Here is a 12,963-nt window from a genome sequence, read left to right on the forward strand (position 1 = left end):
CGTGCTGCAAGAACGTAGATCTTCTCCGGCACTTTTATACCTGATAGTCGGTCTGTCGAGATGTAATAAAAGTACTTTTTAGACTGTTTATCAAGACATGACTCCTGCAGTCTCATAATGATTGTTCTCGCATAAACATGTGTCCAAATCAACTAGTGGGTGACTTAGTGGCATAACCCGTTTCCGCCTAAGTTAAAAAATACTTCGAGTGGAGAGCAATCCTCCCACTCGGAGGCTTAGCCGTGAACCAGGTTAAAAACTACTCCGAGTGGAGAGCAATCCTCCTACTCGAGGGCTTAGCCGTGAACTAGTTTCGCCTAAGTTAAAAACTGCTCCGAGTGGAGAGCAATCCTCCCACTCGGAGACTTAGCTGCGACCCCGTACTCCGCTTGGCTGTCTTGGGCTTCGTTTTTACCTCAGTTCACCTCCCCTGTTCTGCTTGGTGCAGCCGTGGGCGAGGCTCCAACTGTCTGTGCACAGGTAAAGGGGTACAAAGGTGGGCCCCTTCTTTTGTATACCGACAGCGATCCTCCCACTCGGGATCTTAGCTGTGACCCCCTACTCGCCTAACACTACTAGGGAAAGCTCTAGCAGTAGCGCGGGTATTTTGCCTATCAGTAGCGCGGGGCGACGCGCTACTGATAAGGCGCTACAGCTAACGTGTAGCAGTAGCGCCTATTGCCCCACGCTATTGCTATACATGGCTAGCAGTAGTGCGCTTTAGTGCAGAGCGCTGCTGCTAATATCTTCAGTGCTTTTTAGTAGGAAGCGCTAATGGTAGGGGAGCGCTACTGCTAACTTTGTTCCCCTCGCTACTGCTAGTTTTATTAGTTTCTATTTTTTTCTGCATATTTTTTTTGTATTTGAATAGGCTTTATACAATAATCTTTAGCATATCATACACATACAAATGTAATCATAGCATATACATACAAATAGTCTCATCAAATCATGTCATCATCATAATCATCATCCAACACAAAGTGGTCTCTCGTCATCATCTCGAAAATAGCGATACAAGTCTCGATTACTTGCAACTACATCGTCATCCATCTAAACAATGATATACGCGAGAAGAGCTATCACTTTGAGTGAGAGCGGAACTATGCAGTACATGAGTTCGTATCCCTCTCTAGCATTAGCGTGAACCTAAACTAACTACTACCTGTCGCTCGGAAACCGGAAACCAGTACACCTGGGCCTGACACTCCCGCCACTCGTCGTATATATACTCCTGGCGTAGCACTTCTTCGCCATCGATGATCTATGCACCTGCATCGTCACATGAGTCGATGATATGCAACATATATAGTTGAGCAACAGAAAGAGACAGACTTGGCAAAAATAGAAGCAACATATCATAAGCATAAATAACAAAGTTGATCGTACCCAAAATGCCATAACTAGAGTGATCGTCGCTAGTCGACGAGGACAGTTTAATTACGTCACAAATGAAGTTTCATCATGCATAACTCAAAGTTTCATTATACATAAAGTATGGACTAAACGGACACATTATCATATATCGAAAATCACTCCAACATGTAGTGTCATCCATCCAAGTCAGGGGGGTAGTCCCCAAGCCTAGTGAAAGGCTTCAGGTCGAGACACTGAGAGGCTACCCGTGTTCGGATGTCTTCCCGCGACAATTGTCCTTCTTCGTATAACATCCCTGTTTTTCCGACGACCTCCTTCATGATGATTTGGGCAAGTTCGCGCTGGATGTGATAGAACTCAGCTCGAAGTCGATGATCCTCGATACCTCCTATGTTCTTTGCCCATTGCAGAATATGGGCATCGCTGGATGTAGGTGACATGCGAATGTTCTGGTGATCCCGTTTGTACTCCAGCATGTGGTGTAGGACATAGAATCCATCATTAAGAGATTCACTCGGTTGCTGGATGCAGCAGAAGTCGGTCTTATGGCCAAAGGCGGGCGTGCCGTCCCTTCTCTTCTTGTCCTTGACCTCTCCACCCTGTGCGTCGTAGTAAAACATAGCATTGTCGAGAACAGACTTGATGTGCGTGTGATACGTCTCCAACGTATCTATAATTTTTGATTGTTCCATGCTATATTATATTCTGTTTTGGATGTTTAATTGGCTTTATTATACACTTTTCTTATTTTTGGGACTAACCTATTAACCGGAGGCCCAACCAAAATTGTTATTTTTTTTTCCTATTTCAGTGTTTCGCAGAAAAAGAATATCAAACGGAGTCCAAACGGAATGAAACCTTCGGGAACGTGTTTTTCGGAACAAACGTGATCTAGAGGACTTAGAGTCTACATCAAGAAATCAACGAGGAGAGCACGAGGTAGGGGGCGCGCCTACCCCCCTGGGCGCGCCCTCCATCCTCGTGGGGCCCATGTTGCTCCACCGACGTACTTCTTCCACCTATATATACCTACGTACCCCCAAGCCAGCAGAAGCATCCACGAAAACCTAATTCCACCGCCGCAACCTTATGTACCCATGAGATCCCATCTTGGGGCCTTTTCCGGCGTCTTGCCGGAGGGGGCATTGATCACGGAGGGCTTCTATATCAACACCATAGCCTCTCCGATGATGTGTGAGTATTTTACCTCAGACCTTCGGGCCCATAGTTATTAGCTAGATGGCTTCTTATCTCTCTTTGCATCTCAATACAAAGTTCTCCACGATTCTCGTGGAGATCTATTCGATGTAATCTTCTTTTGCGGTGTGTTTGTTGGGACCGATGAATTGTGGGTTTATGATCGAGTTTTTCTATGAACAATATTTGAATCTTCTCTGAATTCTTTTATGTATGATTGGTTATCTTTGCAAGTCTCTTCGAATTATCAGTTTGGTTTGGCCTACTAGATTGATCTTTCTTGCAATGAGAGAAGTGCTTAGCTTTGGCTTCAATCTTGCGGTGCTCGATCCTAGTGACAGTAGGGGAAATGACACGTATTGTATTGTTGCCATCGAGGATAACAAGATGGGGTTTATATCATATTGCATGAGTTTATCCCTCTACATCATGTCATCTTGCTTAAGGGGTTACTCCGTTCTTATGAACTTAATACTCTAGATGCATGCTGGATAGTGGTCGATGTGTGGAGTAATAGTAGTAGATGCAGGCAGGAGTCGGTCTACTTGTCACGGACATGATCCCTATATACATGATCATACCTAGATATTCTCATAACTATGCTCAATTCTATCAATTGCTCAACAGTAATTTGTTCATCCACCGTAATACTTATGCTCTTGAGAGAAGCCACTAGTGAAACCTATGGGCCTCGGGTCTATTTTCCATTATATTAATCTCCCGTCAACAAGCTATTTCTGGCGCCGTTTTTTTTTCTTTCTTTACTTGTTAATCTTTACCATAAAAATACGAAAAATATTATCTTATCATATCTATCAGATCTCACTCTCGTAAGTGACGGTGAAGGGATTGACAACCCCTTTATCGCGTTGGTTGCGAGGTTCTTATTTGTTTGTGTAGGTGCGCGGGACTTGAGTGTGGTCTCCTACTGGATTGATACCTTGGTTCTCAAAAACTGAGGGAAATACTTACGCTACTTTACTGCATCACCCTTTCCTCTTCAAGGAAAAAACCAACGCAGTGCTCAAGAGGTAGCAGGGTGTAATCCTTTTTCTTAATGTTCTTCGACGAGTCCCGGTAAAGAGCGTGGGAGTATCGGGGGTAGAGAATGATGAAGACGGTGCGCCCGCCACTGCGCAATATAAGTACACCTCAAATTAATTAGCCTCCACCATGCAAATGAATGATTGAAATCGAAGGAAGGATATCCGCGCGGATGACTTACAGGGGATGATAAGGCACGAGAATCTCCTCCTTGTCCTTATTGGCGAGCATGAAATTGACGATGTATTCCCTTGCGTATTCATGGTGCTTTGTGTAGACTCCCAAGAAGCCCTCGTGCATGAAGTACGGGTCAGCGACACATATCTGAGGTATCTGCTCAACCCCGAGGATGTAGTTCATGTGCAAGGCATAAAGGCGGACAAATGTAAAATCCAGCTTCTTCACGTGAAACATGTCGAATATGTAATCGAATCGAAGGAAGAACATCATCATGAAGTCTCCTTAGATCGCCAAATCTGGCCCCTAGCGCTGCTTCAGGTAGGATTGGTTGACCAGGGATATGCCATTTTTCTGCATCGGGGATATCTATACGGTCTTGAACCCGAGGCTGTTGAGGTGGCTGGATCATAGAAGCAGCTTTTTGGCCTTTCCTCGGTCTCTTCCTAGACTTCTTTACTACCGGAAGGTCGTCCATAATACGTTCAGCCTCCAGAGTATGACTTATGATGCTCAAACCCTATGTAGACGCCAGTATTGACATCCTCATCTATGGCGACATCACCGGCGACTAATGGAGCATTTTTCTCACCCCCTCCGCTATCACCCAGCATGACAGCTGACGCTAATTGGGTAGGTAAGGTGTTAATGTTCACACCTGTCGGAGTAATAGGACACGGATACCCCGAAGACGGCGAGACAATAAATCAAGACATCGGGGCTAGCAAAGCCCCTCAGTCCGACTGCCCGGCCGCTCCTGTTGGCTCCCCGTCGGACTGCTCTACCCGGCCGGTTGCCGGCTGCCGACTGCACCAACCAGCCGGCTGCTGACTGCATCCCGACCCGACACCGACTAGACGACCGTACCGCGACGTCATCTACAGTGTACCGTGTCCCCTGGGTACTGACTTATAAAGTACCCCAGGGGACAACCATGACATGCACCATGCCACCACTACAAGAAATATGTCAACTTGTGACCCTCACTATTGGCCGCTGAAAGGTCATAGTTTTTCATTTGCGACCTTTTTGTGACCAAAAAGAGAGGGTCAAAAGCTGGCGGTCGTAAACTAAAATTAACGACCTTCTTTGTGATATGTAAAAGGTCGTTGGTTCTTTGACCAAATTTTTGGTCACTAGCAACCTCCTCAGGGCACGTAGGATCCAGCGTGGCAAGCTGACGTGGATAAGAATCGGCCCGGTCCAATTCGGTGTTTATATGGGTCGAGCCCATTAATTCAGCCTTTTAATTTTATTTTTACCAATTTTTGGTCAGGTTCATGGGCCAAGCCCAGTATTGCAGCCTTTTCTATTGTTAGTTGCCATGGACCAGGCCCAGCAACTCGGCCTTCTTATTTTCTGGGTCATGGCCTTTTTGGCTCCAAAGTTTATGATTTTTTTTCAAATGATGGGCCCACTAGTGAGATGGGACCAGTTCTAATAAGTGGGACCTAATTGTCATAGTTATATTCTTCAGATCTCAATTTTCCACTAAATAAATAACAATATTAAATCAAAACAAACAGAAAATTAAATGCTTCAAACAGAGCATAACTAATCCGGAAAAACATGGTTCACATCATGAATACAATCAAACACAGCCAAACTTGGCACATTATTACAATCAACCATGGTTAACATCAGGTTTACAATAATAAAAAGTTCACACCAGGTAACAAAACTATCAAAAAATATATAACTAGCTATCATAGTGTAACTATCTCCAATGAGCCCGAATTGTTCATCCTGGACCTCACGACAAAACACGAAGGAAGGCTAGCATCTGCAAGTTATCAAACAAAATGGTTATGAACAAAATAAAGGCAAATCTAACAGCATGTTAGAACAAGCAAAATGCGACATTTTCATCATTTAAGCATAGAATACAGGGTCAACAACATTTTGATGTTTGTTAAATGAACCAGAATTTCAATGTTTGAACAGCAAAAAAATATACACTAGATCATATGCGGTTTAACTCACCCCCTAAGAAAAGACACGTTGACACCAATATTTGGCAACATCTATAGAAATTGAACCTCGTAAACATGCAATATGGAATTTGTATCTCAAAGAACTATACAGATTTATCAGGTTTAATTACCATAGAGAAGCCAAATGCTAGTAAGTCAGGATTAGTACACAAGACCTGATTCAACAAAGTAAACAAGAAGGTCGCTACAATACAAAAATAAGCTCATCACAAAGAATAAAATGAGTGGAACTATAGTACATCCTCTAAATTGTCATGTTCACAAGATTAAAAGTAAGCTCTGCATAAGCATATGAGTTTTGTTTGGCACCACCACATCAAAAGACACTTAAAAGTACGCAAATTGGACTAGCTACCAGAAGCACAAGATCAGGTCACAAATTTAAACTGTTATATAGGAGGATAAACAATCATGTACTTATTTCCTACAGAGCAGGAAGTTGGGCATGTAGTTAGTGAAACGTGGGGCATAAAGCAGAAATAGACACCATGATTGTTCTACACATAATACAGATAATTAGCACACAATATGGGGGAGGGTTTTTTCCTACTTCAATCCAATATCTGAGATGAAGAGGGAGCAGGTATGCGGATGGGACCCGGAGGGCAGGGGCCTGAATGAGCCAGATCAGCACCCGGGCCTCCTCGTGCATCCTCGTCCGGTCAATGGGGCGCCGCTTGGTGCACGACAGGGCCAGCTGGAACGCCTTCTGGACCAGCCCCATGTCCGTGCACGTCACCGACACCTCCGAGTCCACCGCCTCCATCACCGTGTTGTCATCAGCTCTCGACCTTATCTACACACACATAGAGACGGTGTGGTCAAATGATCATACCATGACAGTATATAGAAACCATTGCAGCACATCATGCATGTTGAAAGATCGTAACATGGTTGACAAAAGATAACTTCAATCTCACTCTTATTAGTGACTTGCACAATGCAATGAAAAGATAGATGTAATATGATCTGAGACTCGGGAGTTTAGTGTGAATGACTTACCAACTGGTGCAAATTGGAATCATTGTCGACGGTCTTCATCCCTTTGAGCAACTCCAGAAGGACGATACCGGAGCTGTACACATCGGATCGATGTATCCTATGGTTCCAACTTCCAAGCACATAAGTGGACGCGTTGGACTTGGCAGCTGTGACGCTTGGCAGTGGCTGCAAATGAGACGCACGCCCGCACCTGCTGCATCCAAATCAAAATTGGACAAGAACAAAAACAATTAGGAATGGTTGCAAACTCATTCATTCTCTGGGATTCAATTTCAGGACTACTTTATGCATCCGGGAAGAGTAAATATTAGGCTCTATGCAGTCGCATAACAGAGGATACTTCAATATTACATATTCTAGATAAAACTAAACTAGAGCCTCATATTCTACTACACGACTACAGCCCAATTACACCATCGCGTGCAAATGCAAGGCCGGTACAACACTGGAGAAACTCATGATAAATTCCAACAATTTGAGCACTCGTGGAGAAACTAAAACTGCAGAACCATCCATTATTCTTATATACACAACTCAAACACAAATTCGTGGCGAGGTAGCCACATATTCATAGGCGACTCGAGCAATTCGATGAAGAATTCCATACAGGCAGACGGAGAGGAGAGGCGCTTGGATGGGTACCTTGGGTAAGGGAACATGCCGAGGATGTATCCCTTGGGCCTGGAGGCGTCTGGGGTGCGAAACGTGCGGTGCTCCTCCCAGCGCGCCTGCCACCTCAGCTCGATCTCAGCGTACGGGTACACCCGCCTCACCCACACCTTACCCACGTCGGCACCGGCGCAGCAACGACAGGAGCGAGTGTGGCGCGATGAGAGGAGCGCACGGTGCTGGTGGGCCGCGGCGACCATGGGAGGGCGCGCACGGAGCTGGAGTGGCGGGTGCGGCGTGAGAGCCATCAGGGGTTGGGGACGCGCGCACCGGATCCGAACTGATGGGAGGAAGGAGTGGAGCGGAGCAAGCGTGAGAGGATGCGGTGTCGGCCATGGAGCGCAGAGAGGAGAAGGGCGGCGCGACCGAGCGCGAGGATGGATCTGGGGATCGAGGGGAGAGGGTGGGTCAGCGGTGGGGGTGGCGGGGGGTTGCCATGGCGTCGCTGTAGGGTTTCGGCGTGGAGAGAAGGAGAGGGTCACTACAAGAAATCTGTTAATCCATGACAGATCCGTACCGTCACGCATGAGCAAAAAATTGTCATTGATGGGCATCCTTGACGGATTTGGAATCCGTCATGTGTATCGCGTCATAATTACACCACCACGCATTCCATGACGGACTAGTGAGCCATCACAAATCTATGACGGTCTTTGACTGTCACCGATCACTAGCAGGTAATGACGTTAACTTTGCATGCCATGTCATCATCTGCCATGGCAATCAATAGGGATCTAACATGGCAGCCTGAGTTATCAGCCCACTTTAAGTTCCAGGCCTTCTAGTAATCGGACCAATTAGGATGTTGGCGCACGAATTTTACTTGTGTCATGTGTCAACATTAGCCTAATTATTTTTGGGCGGCCCATTAGCATTTGAACCAATTTAGATTTAAAAAATAAAATCAGTCTTTTATTAACAGTATGCCAATCACACATTAAGCATCATTAAGGTCACATTAAGACAACCATTACAACACCATGAGAAACATGCGCAACCATAACAGAGCCTATATCTACATTATAGAAAGATCACATGAAACATTATAGAAATCTCAGTACAAAACATGTTTTGAGGCCAGCAACTCGCCAAGATAAATGCCAATGGTGGTCGACGCTATTTCAATCACACTCCATCTCCAATACTCAACCACGGCGAACCTTCAAACCAAAGGTAAGAGATGTTAGTGGAAATAATGGACACATGCAATGTATTTGAACAAAACAAGCAAGTTTCTTGTCATTGAAATAGTAGAAATAGTACTCAGACACAACATCTACTATCACTACCACAACAACGTCAGACATGTTTTACCGCACCGTTAAATCCACAAGCATCTACTATCACTAGCACAACAACGTTAGACATCACTCTATTGAACTGATGTTACAATCATGCCCATTATGGGAATTGCTCCATTCTGAACAAATGCAGTTTGAACTTATAAACCACTTACATGTTATATGCTAGTATTTGCAAAAAAAGACCAGCTAGATAATTCAAGTGGACTAAATTCATCCGCATTTCATCCTAAAGCAGAGAGCTACAGACCAACTAACAGGTTTCTCTGTTCTTCACGTTATTGGCTATTCATGCACTGATAATGTATACGGACATTTTCTAAGGATGCACATGTTTAAGAAACAGGATTTCGCATGACATTATATAACTTAATCTTAGCTAATTGGATTAAACTTAAGGGAATAAATCAGTGCTCGTTGATTACTCTGAAACATAATCAAAATATCCAAGTGTAGAAAAGCTCATCTCAAACTATGTCAATCTCATCTGGAAAGAAAATGGCTCCTGAAATAGCTTTCAATGAGGTAGTATGATATAAATTTATTAGTTGCATGGTTCAAAAAATGACTTGCGTGATTTACAGAAACGAGCATAATATCCCAAAATTCCACTGAGATATACTGTATAATCTAAGCATGTTATTTCTTTAGAAGAAGAGCTACATTCAGTAAGCTACAGTGGACTACAACTGTTCCAGAAGGATAACAAAGAATAGGAATACAAAATTAGGTAGCATAATTTCAATCCTATGTACTAGTAGAAAAAGGGCCTATTGTCCCGGTTCGTAAGGGCCTTTTGTCCCGGTTCCTGAACCGGGACTAAAGGGTCAGTACTAATGCCCTATCCCTTTAGTCCCGATTCAATCCAGAACCGGGACAGATGGGCCTCGACGTGGCCTGTGCACGGAGCCCAGGTAGGAGGGCCTTTGGTCCCGGTTGGTGGCACCAACCGGGACCAATAGGCATCCATGCGTCAGCATTTCTATGGCTGGGGTTTTTGTTTTTTTTGAAAGGGGGGGGGGGTTTGGGGGGTTAATTTAGGTGTTTCATATATTTTGTTAGCTAGCTATAATTAATAGAGAGAAGTGTCCTCTCTTATGTCCGTGCTTGGTCGACGTTACGTACTATACATACGTATAGAGAGGACTAGACACGCTAGCTAGCTAGTAAGCAAACGAAGGAAACAGAAGATCGTCATGAACATATATGCATACAGAGAGAAGTGGTATCGACCACCTCTCCTTCTCTGAGAGATTGGTCGAACAACAAGTTCTTGTATATCTCTCCGACACTACCGGCTACATATATACAATAATTATCTCTTACAAATATAATCTCCTAACATACAGACGCATGATCCACATAGTATTCTCCGTCTTCAGCGATCATGTGTTCAAGAAAGAATGCCGCCAAGTCCTCTTGAATTGCTCGCATGCGAGCTGGTGCTAGGAGTTCATCCCGCTTCCGAAACATCTAATTTGAAGAAGGGGGTCAATATATATATATATATATGAATGAATGAAACTCAACACAAATGATGGTAATAAAATAAAATTGTGAATGTTGTTATTTACGCACTTCATATTGTTTGTCAGAGTAGCCCTGCTTACAGGTCGTGTGGCGGATGGACTCGCAAACATATTATCCACAGAAATCATTCCCTTGTTCCTGCCACAACCACTTTACAAGAAATAGAGGTCAATCAAACTAATAAGCAAGAATGACAAATGGTATTGATGAAACTAGCGCTTGAATCACTAGGACATGCGCGGAACATGCTACTATAGTACTTACTTTCGGGTGTCTAAATTGCAGCTTCTTCGGGAGTCCCGGAGCTTTTTTGGTGAATTTTTTCCAAACCCTGCCAGACAAAGAAAACAATTTCTTGATATATCAGGAAATGAACAAAGTTGCTGATATGGTGGATAATGATCGATTTAACTTACTTCTTGAGCATTTGAGTCATGTTCGCATAGTCCTGGGGATCTTTTCGTCTTGAGCCTAAGACGGTTACTAGTCCCTGCTCAAGCTTAATCTCTAGGAGAATATAGTGGAAACTGCACACACATGCATAACTCATCAATTACATTACTATAACCTTGACTAATATTTAAGGGAAACAGAATATGCACAAGACAGTAACACTCACTTGAAGTTATAAGGAAAGAGTATTATATCTTTGTTTTCATTTATTACCAACGATCATAGCAAGTTGGCCTCGGTATCTGCGGCATGAAATTTAACCTGAGTTGCATCTATGAGATTTTTGTTAATGAACCCAATATCACCGATTTGTCTTTTCTTCAATTCGGCGATCTTCAATCTGCATAATATAGTGAGGATAATTATAAATACATGCAATGAAAGAGCTGAGCTATATAGAGAGACTTAATGACAGAAGTAGTACTACTTACAGAAAGTAGCAGGTGACCGTTGCTTTATCTAGGGCCAATTGATTGAAAAACTGAAAGAACTCCTCAAATGGAACAGGCAACGAGGTCATGCTCCCTTTTAACTCTCACATACAAAGTACTCCTCCCCCCAGATTCTCTGCAGATTTTCAACTACCAATCATGCAATCTTCGCATCATCGTTGATAGAGATCTTTCATCTTTGACGAGAGGCTTCCCGTACTCGTATCTTTGTATCTGCACCTCATGAAATCATAATGCACATCGTCGGGAAGGTAATCTCCAAGATTGCTATAACCGGGCACCATCCTCGGATCATTAGCATCGATGCTGCTAGGCACTTTGGGCGACGGGCACGATTGCTTCGCTTGTTCGCCGAGCTGAGCAATTTGTATCCCAGCTCGTCGTTCTTTCAGCCTTTGATCACGGACAGTACTTCCCGACCGCTCCGCTTTGACAAATTCCTTTCCAATAATGCGCTCATAGTTGCCTTTCGGCAGAGACTTGGGTGGTTTTGTCAGGGCAGCCAGAGTGCGCTTCGCTTTCACCGGATCTACCTTCTCCTGCGGAGGTGGATGTTTCTTTGCTTTCACCCCTTCAAAGAAGTTCCTCACTTCTTCTCGCACGATCTCGGCGTTCTCCTCCGGGGTCCTCTCGTATGGTAACTTCTCTGGAATCTTCAGAGAAGGACCGAATCTGTATGTCCTCCCGCCTCTGGTTGTACTACTAGACGCCGGCAGAGCAGACGGAGCGGTTGTCTTCTTTACTTGCTTACGAGGCGGAGGAGAAGGACTACGACGCGCCGGAGCAGCCGGAGCGGCGGCAGGTCTCTTCCGCCCTTGCTGACGAGGCGGAGAAGGAGGAGGCTGGCTGCTCGGGCGCGCCGGCGCAGGCGGAGAAGGAGGCGGAGTGCCGCCACGCGCCAGAGAATGAGCCGGCCGAGTGCCCTGATCGTCACTCGCCGGAGGAGGAGGGGGTGGAGGAGGAAGAGTGCCCTGACTCGCCGGAGGAGGAGGAGGAGGCGGAGGCATCCAGTTCGGAAGGTTGATGAGCTCCTTCCGCCATAGGCATGGAGTCTTCAGAGCAGAACCCAGCCAAGTCTCCCCTTCACCGATAGGGTGGTCAAGCTGGAGGTCCTCAAATCCCTTCGTTATTTCATCCACCATCACCCTAGCATATCCTTCTGGAATCGGCCGGCAGTGAGAAGTTGTGCCGGGTTCAGTAGGAAAAACAGAGCCAAGAGCCGCCTTGACCTTCATATTAATCCATTGCGTCATAAGATGGCAATTTTGAGACTCCATGATAGCATCCACGGGATAGCTGGCAGGAGCCGTCAAGACATGATCCGGATGAAGCAGCTCGGTGGAAGCCACACTGCTTCTCCGCTAAGATGGCGGGGTAGCTTTGGGGGAAGGTTCGGCAGTTCATTTGCTGCGATTTGCTTCTCGTTCCTCTATCGCTTGTACCCTAGCGTGCAACACGTGCAGTTGGGTCTGCTCCACTTTCTTCCTCCTCACGTGGCATTTGTAACCGCCTGCGTCCGGAAATCCAACCTTCCACGGAATGGAGCGTGGCGTGCCTCGTGTCCGTCCAGGGTGCTCAGGATTCCCGAGGGCCATTGTGAGCTCGTCGTTCTCTCTGTCTGGAACGAACGTCCCTTGCTGCGCTGCTTGGATATACTGCTGAAGCTTCTTGACTGGTATGTCCATTTGATCGTTCATCCAAATGCACTTACCTGATACAGGGTCCAAGGTTCCGCTATCCCCGAAGAACCAAGTCCGGCAACGGTCT

The sequence above is a fragment of the Triticum urartu genome, chromosome 3 (genome assembly GCF_003073215.2).
Source record: "Triticum urartu cultivar G1812 chromosome 3, Tu2.1, whole genome shotgun sequence".
NCBI classification, from domain to species: Eukaryota; Viridiplantae; Streptophyta; class Magnoliopsida; order Poales; family Poaceae; genus Triticum; species Triticum urartu.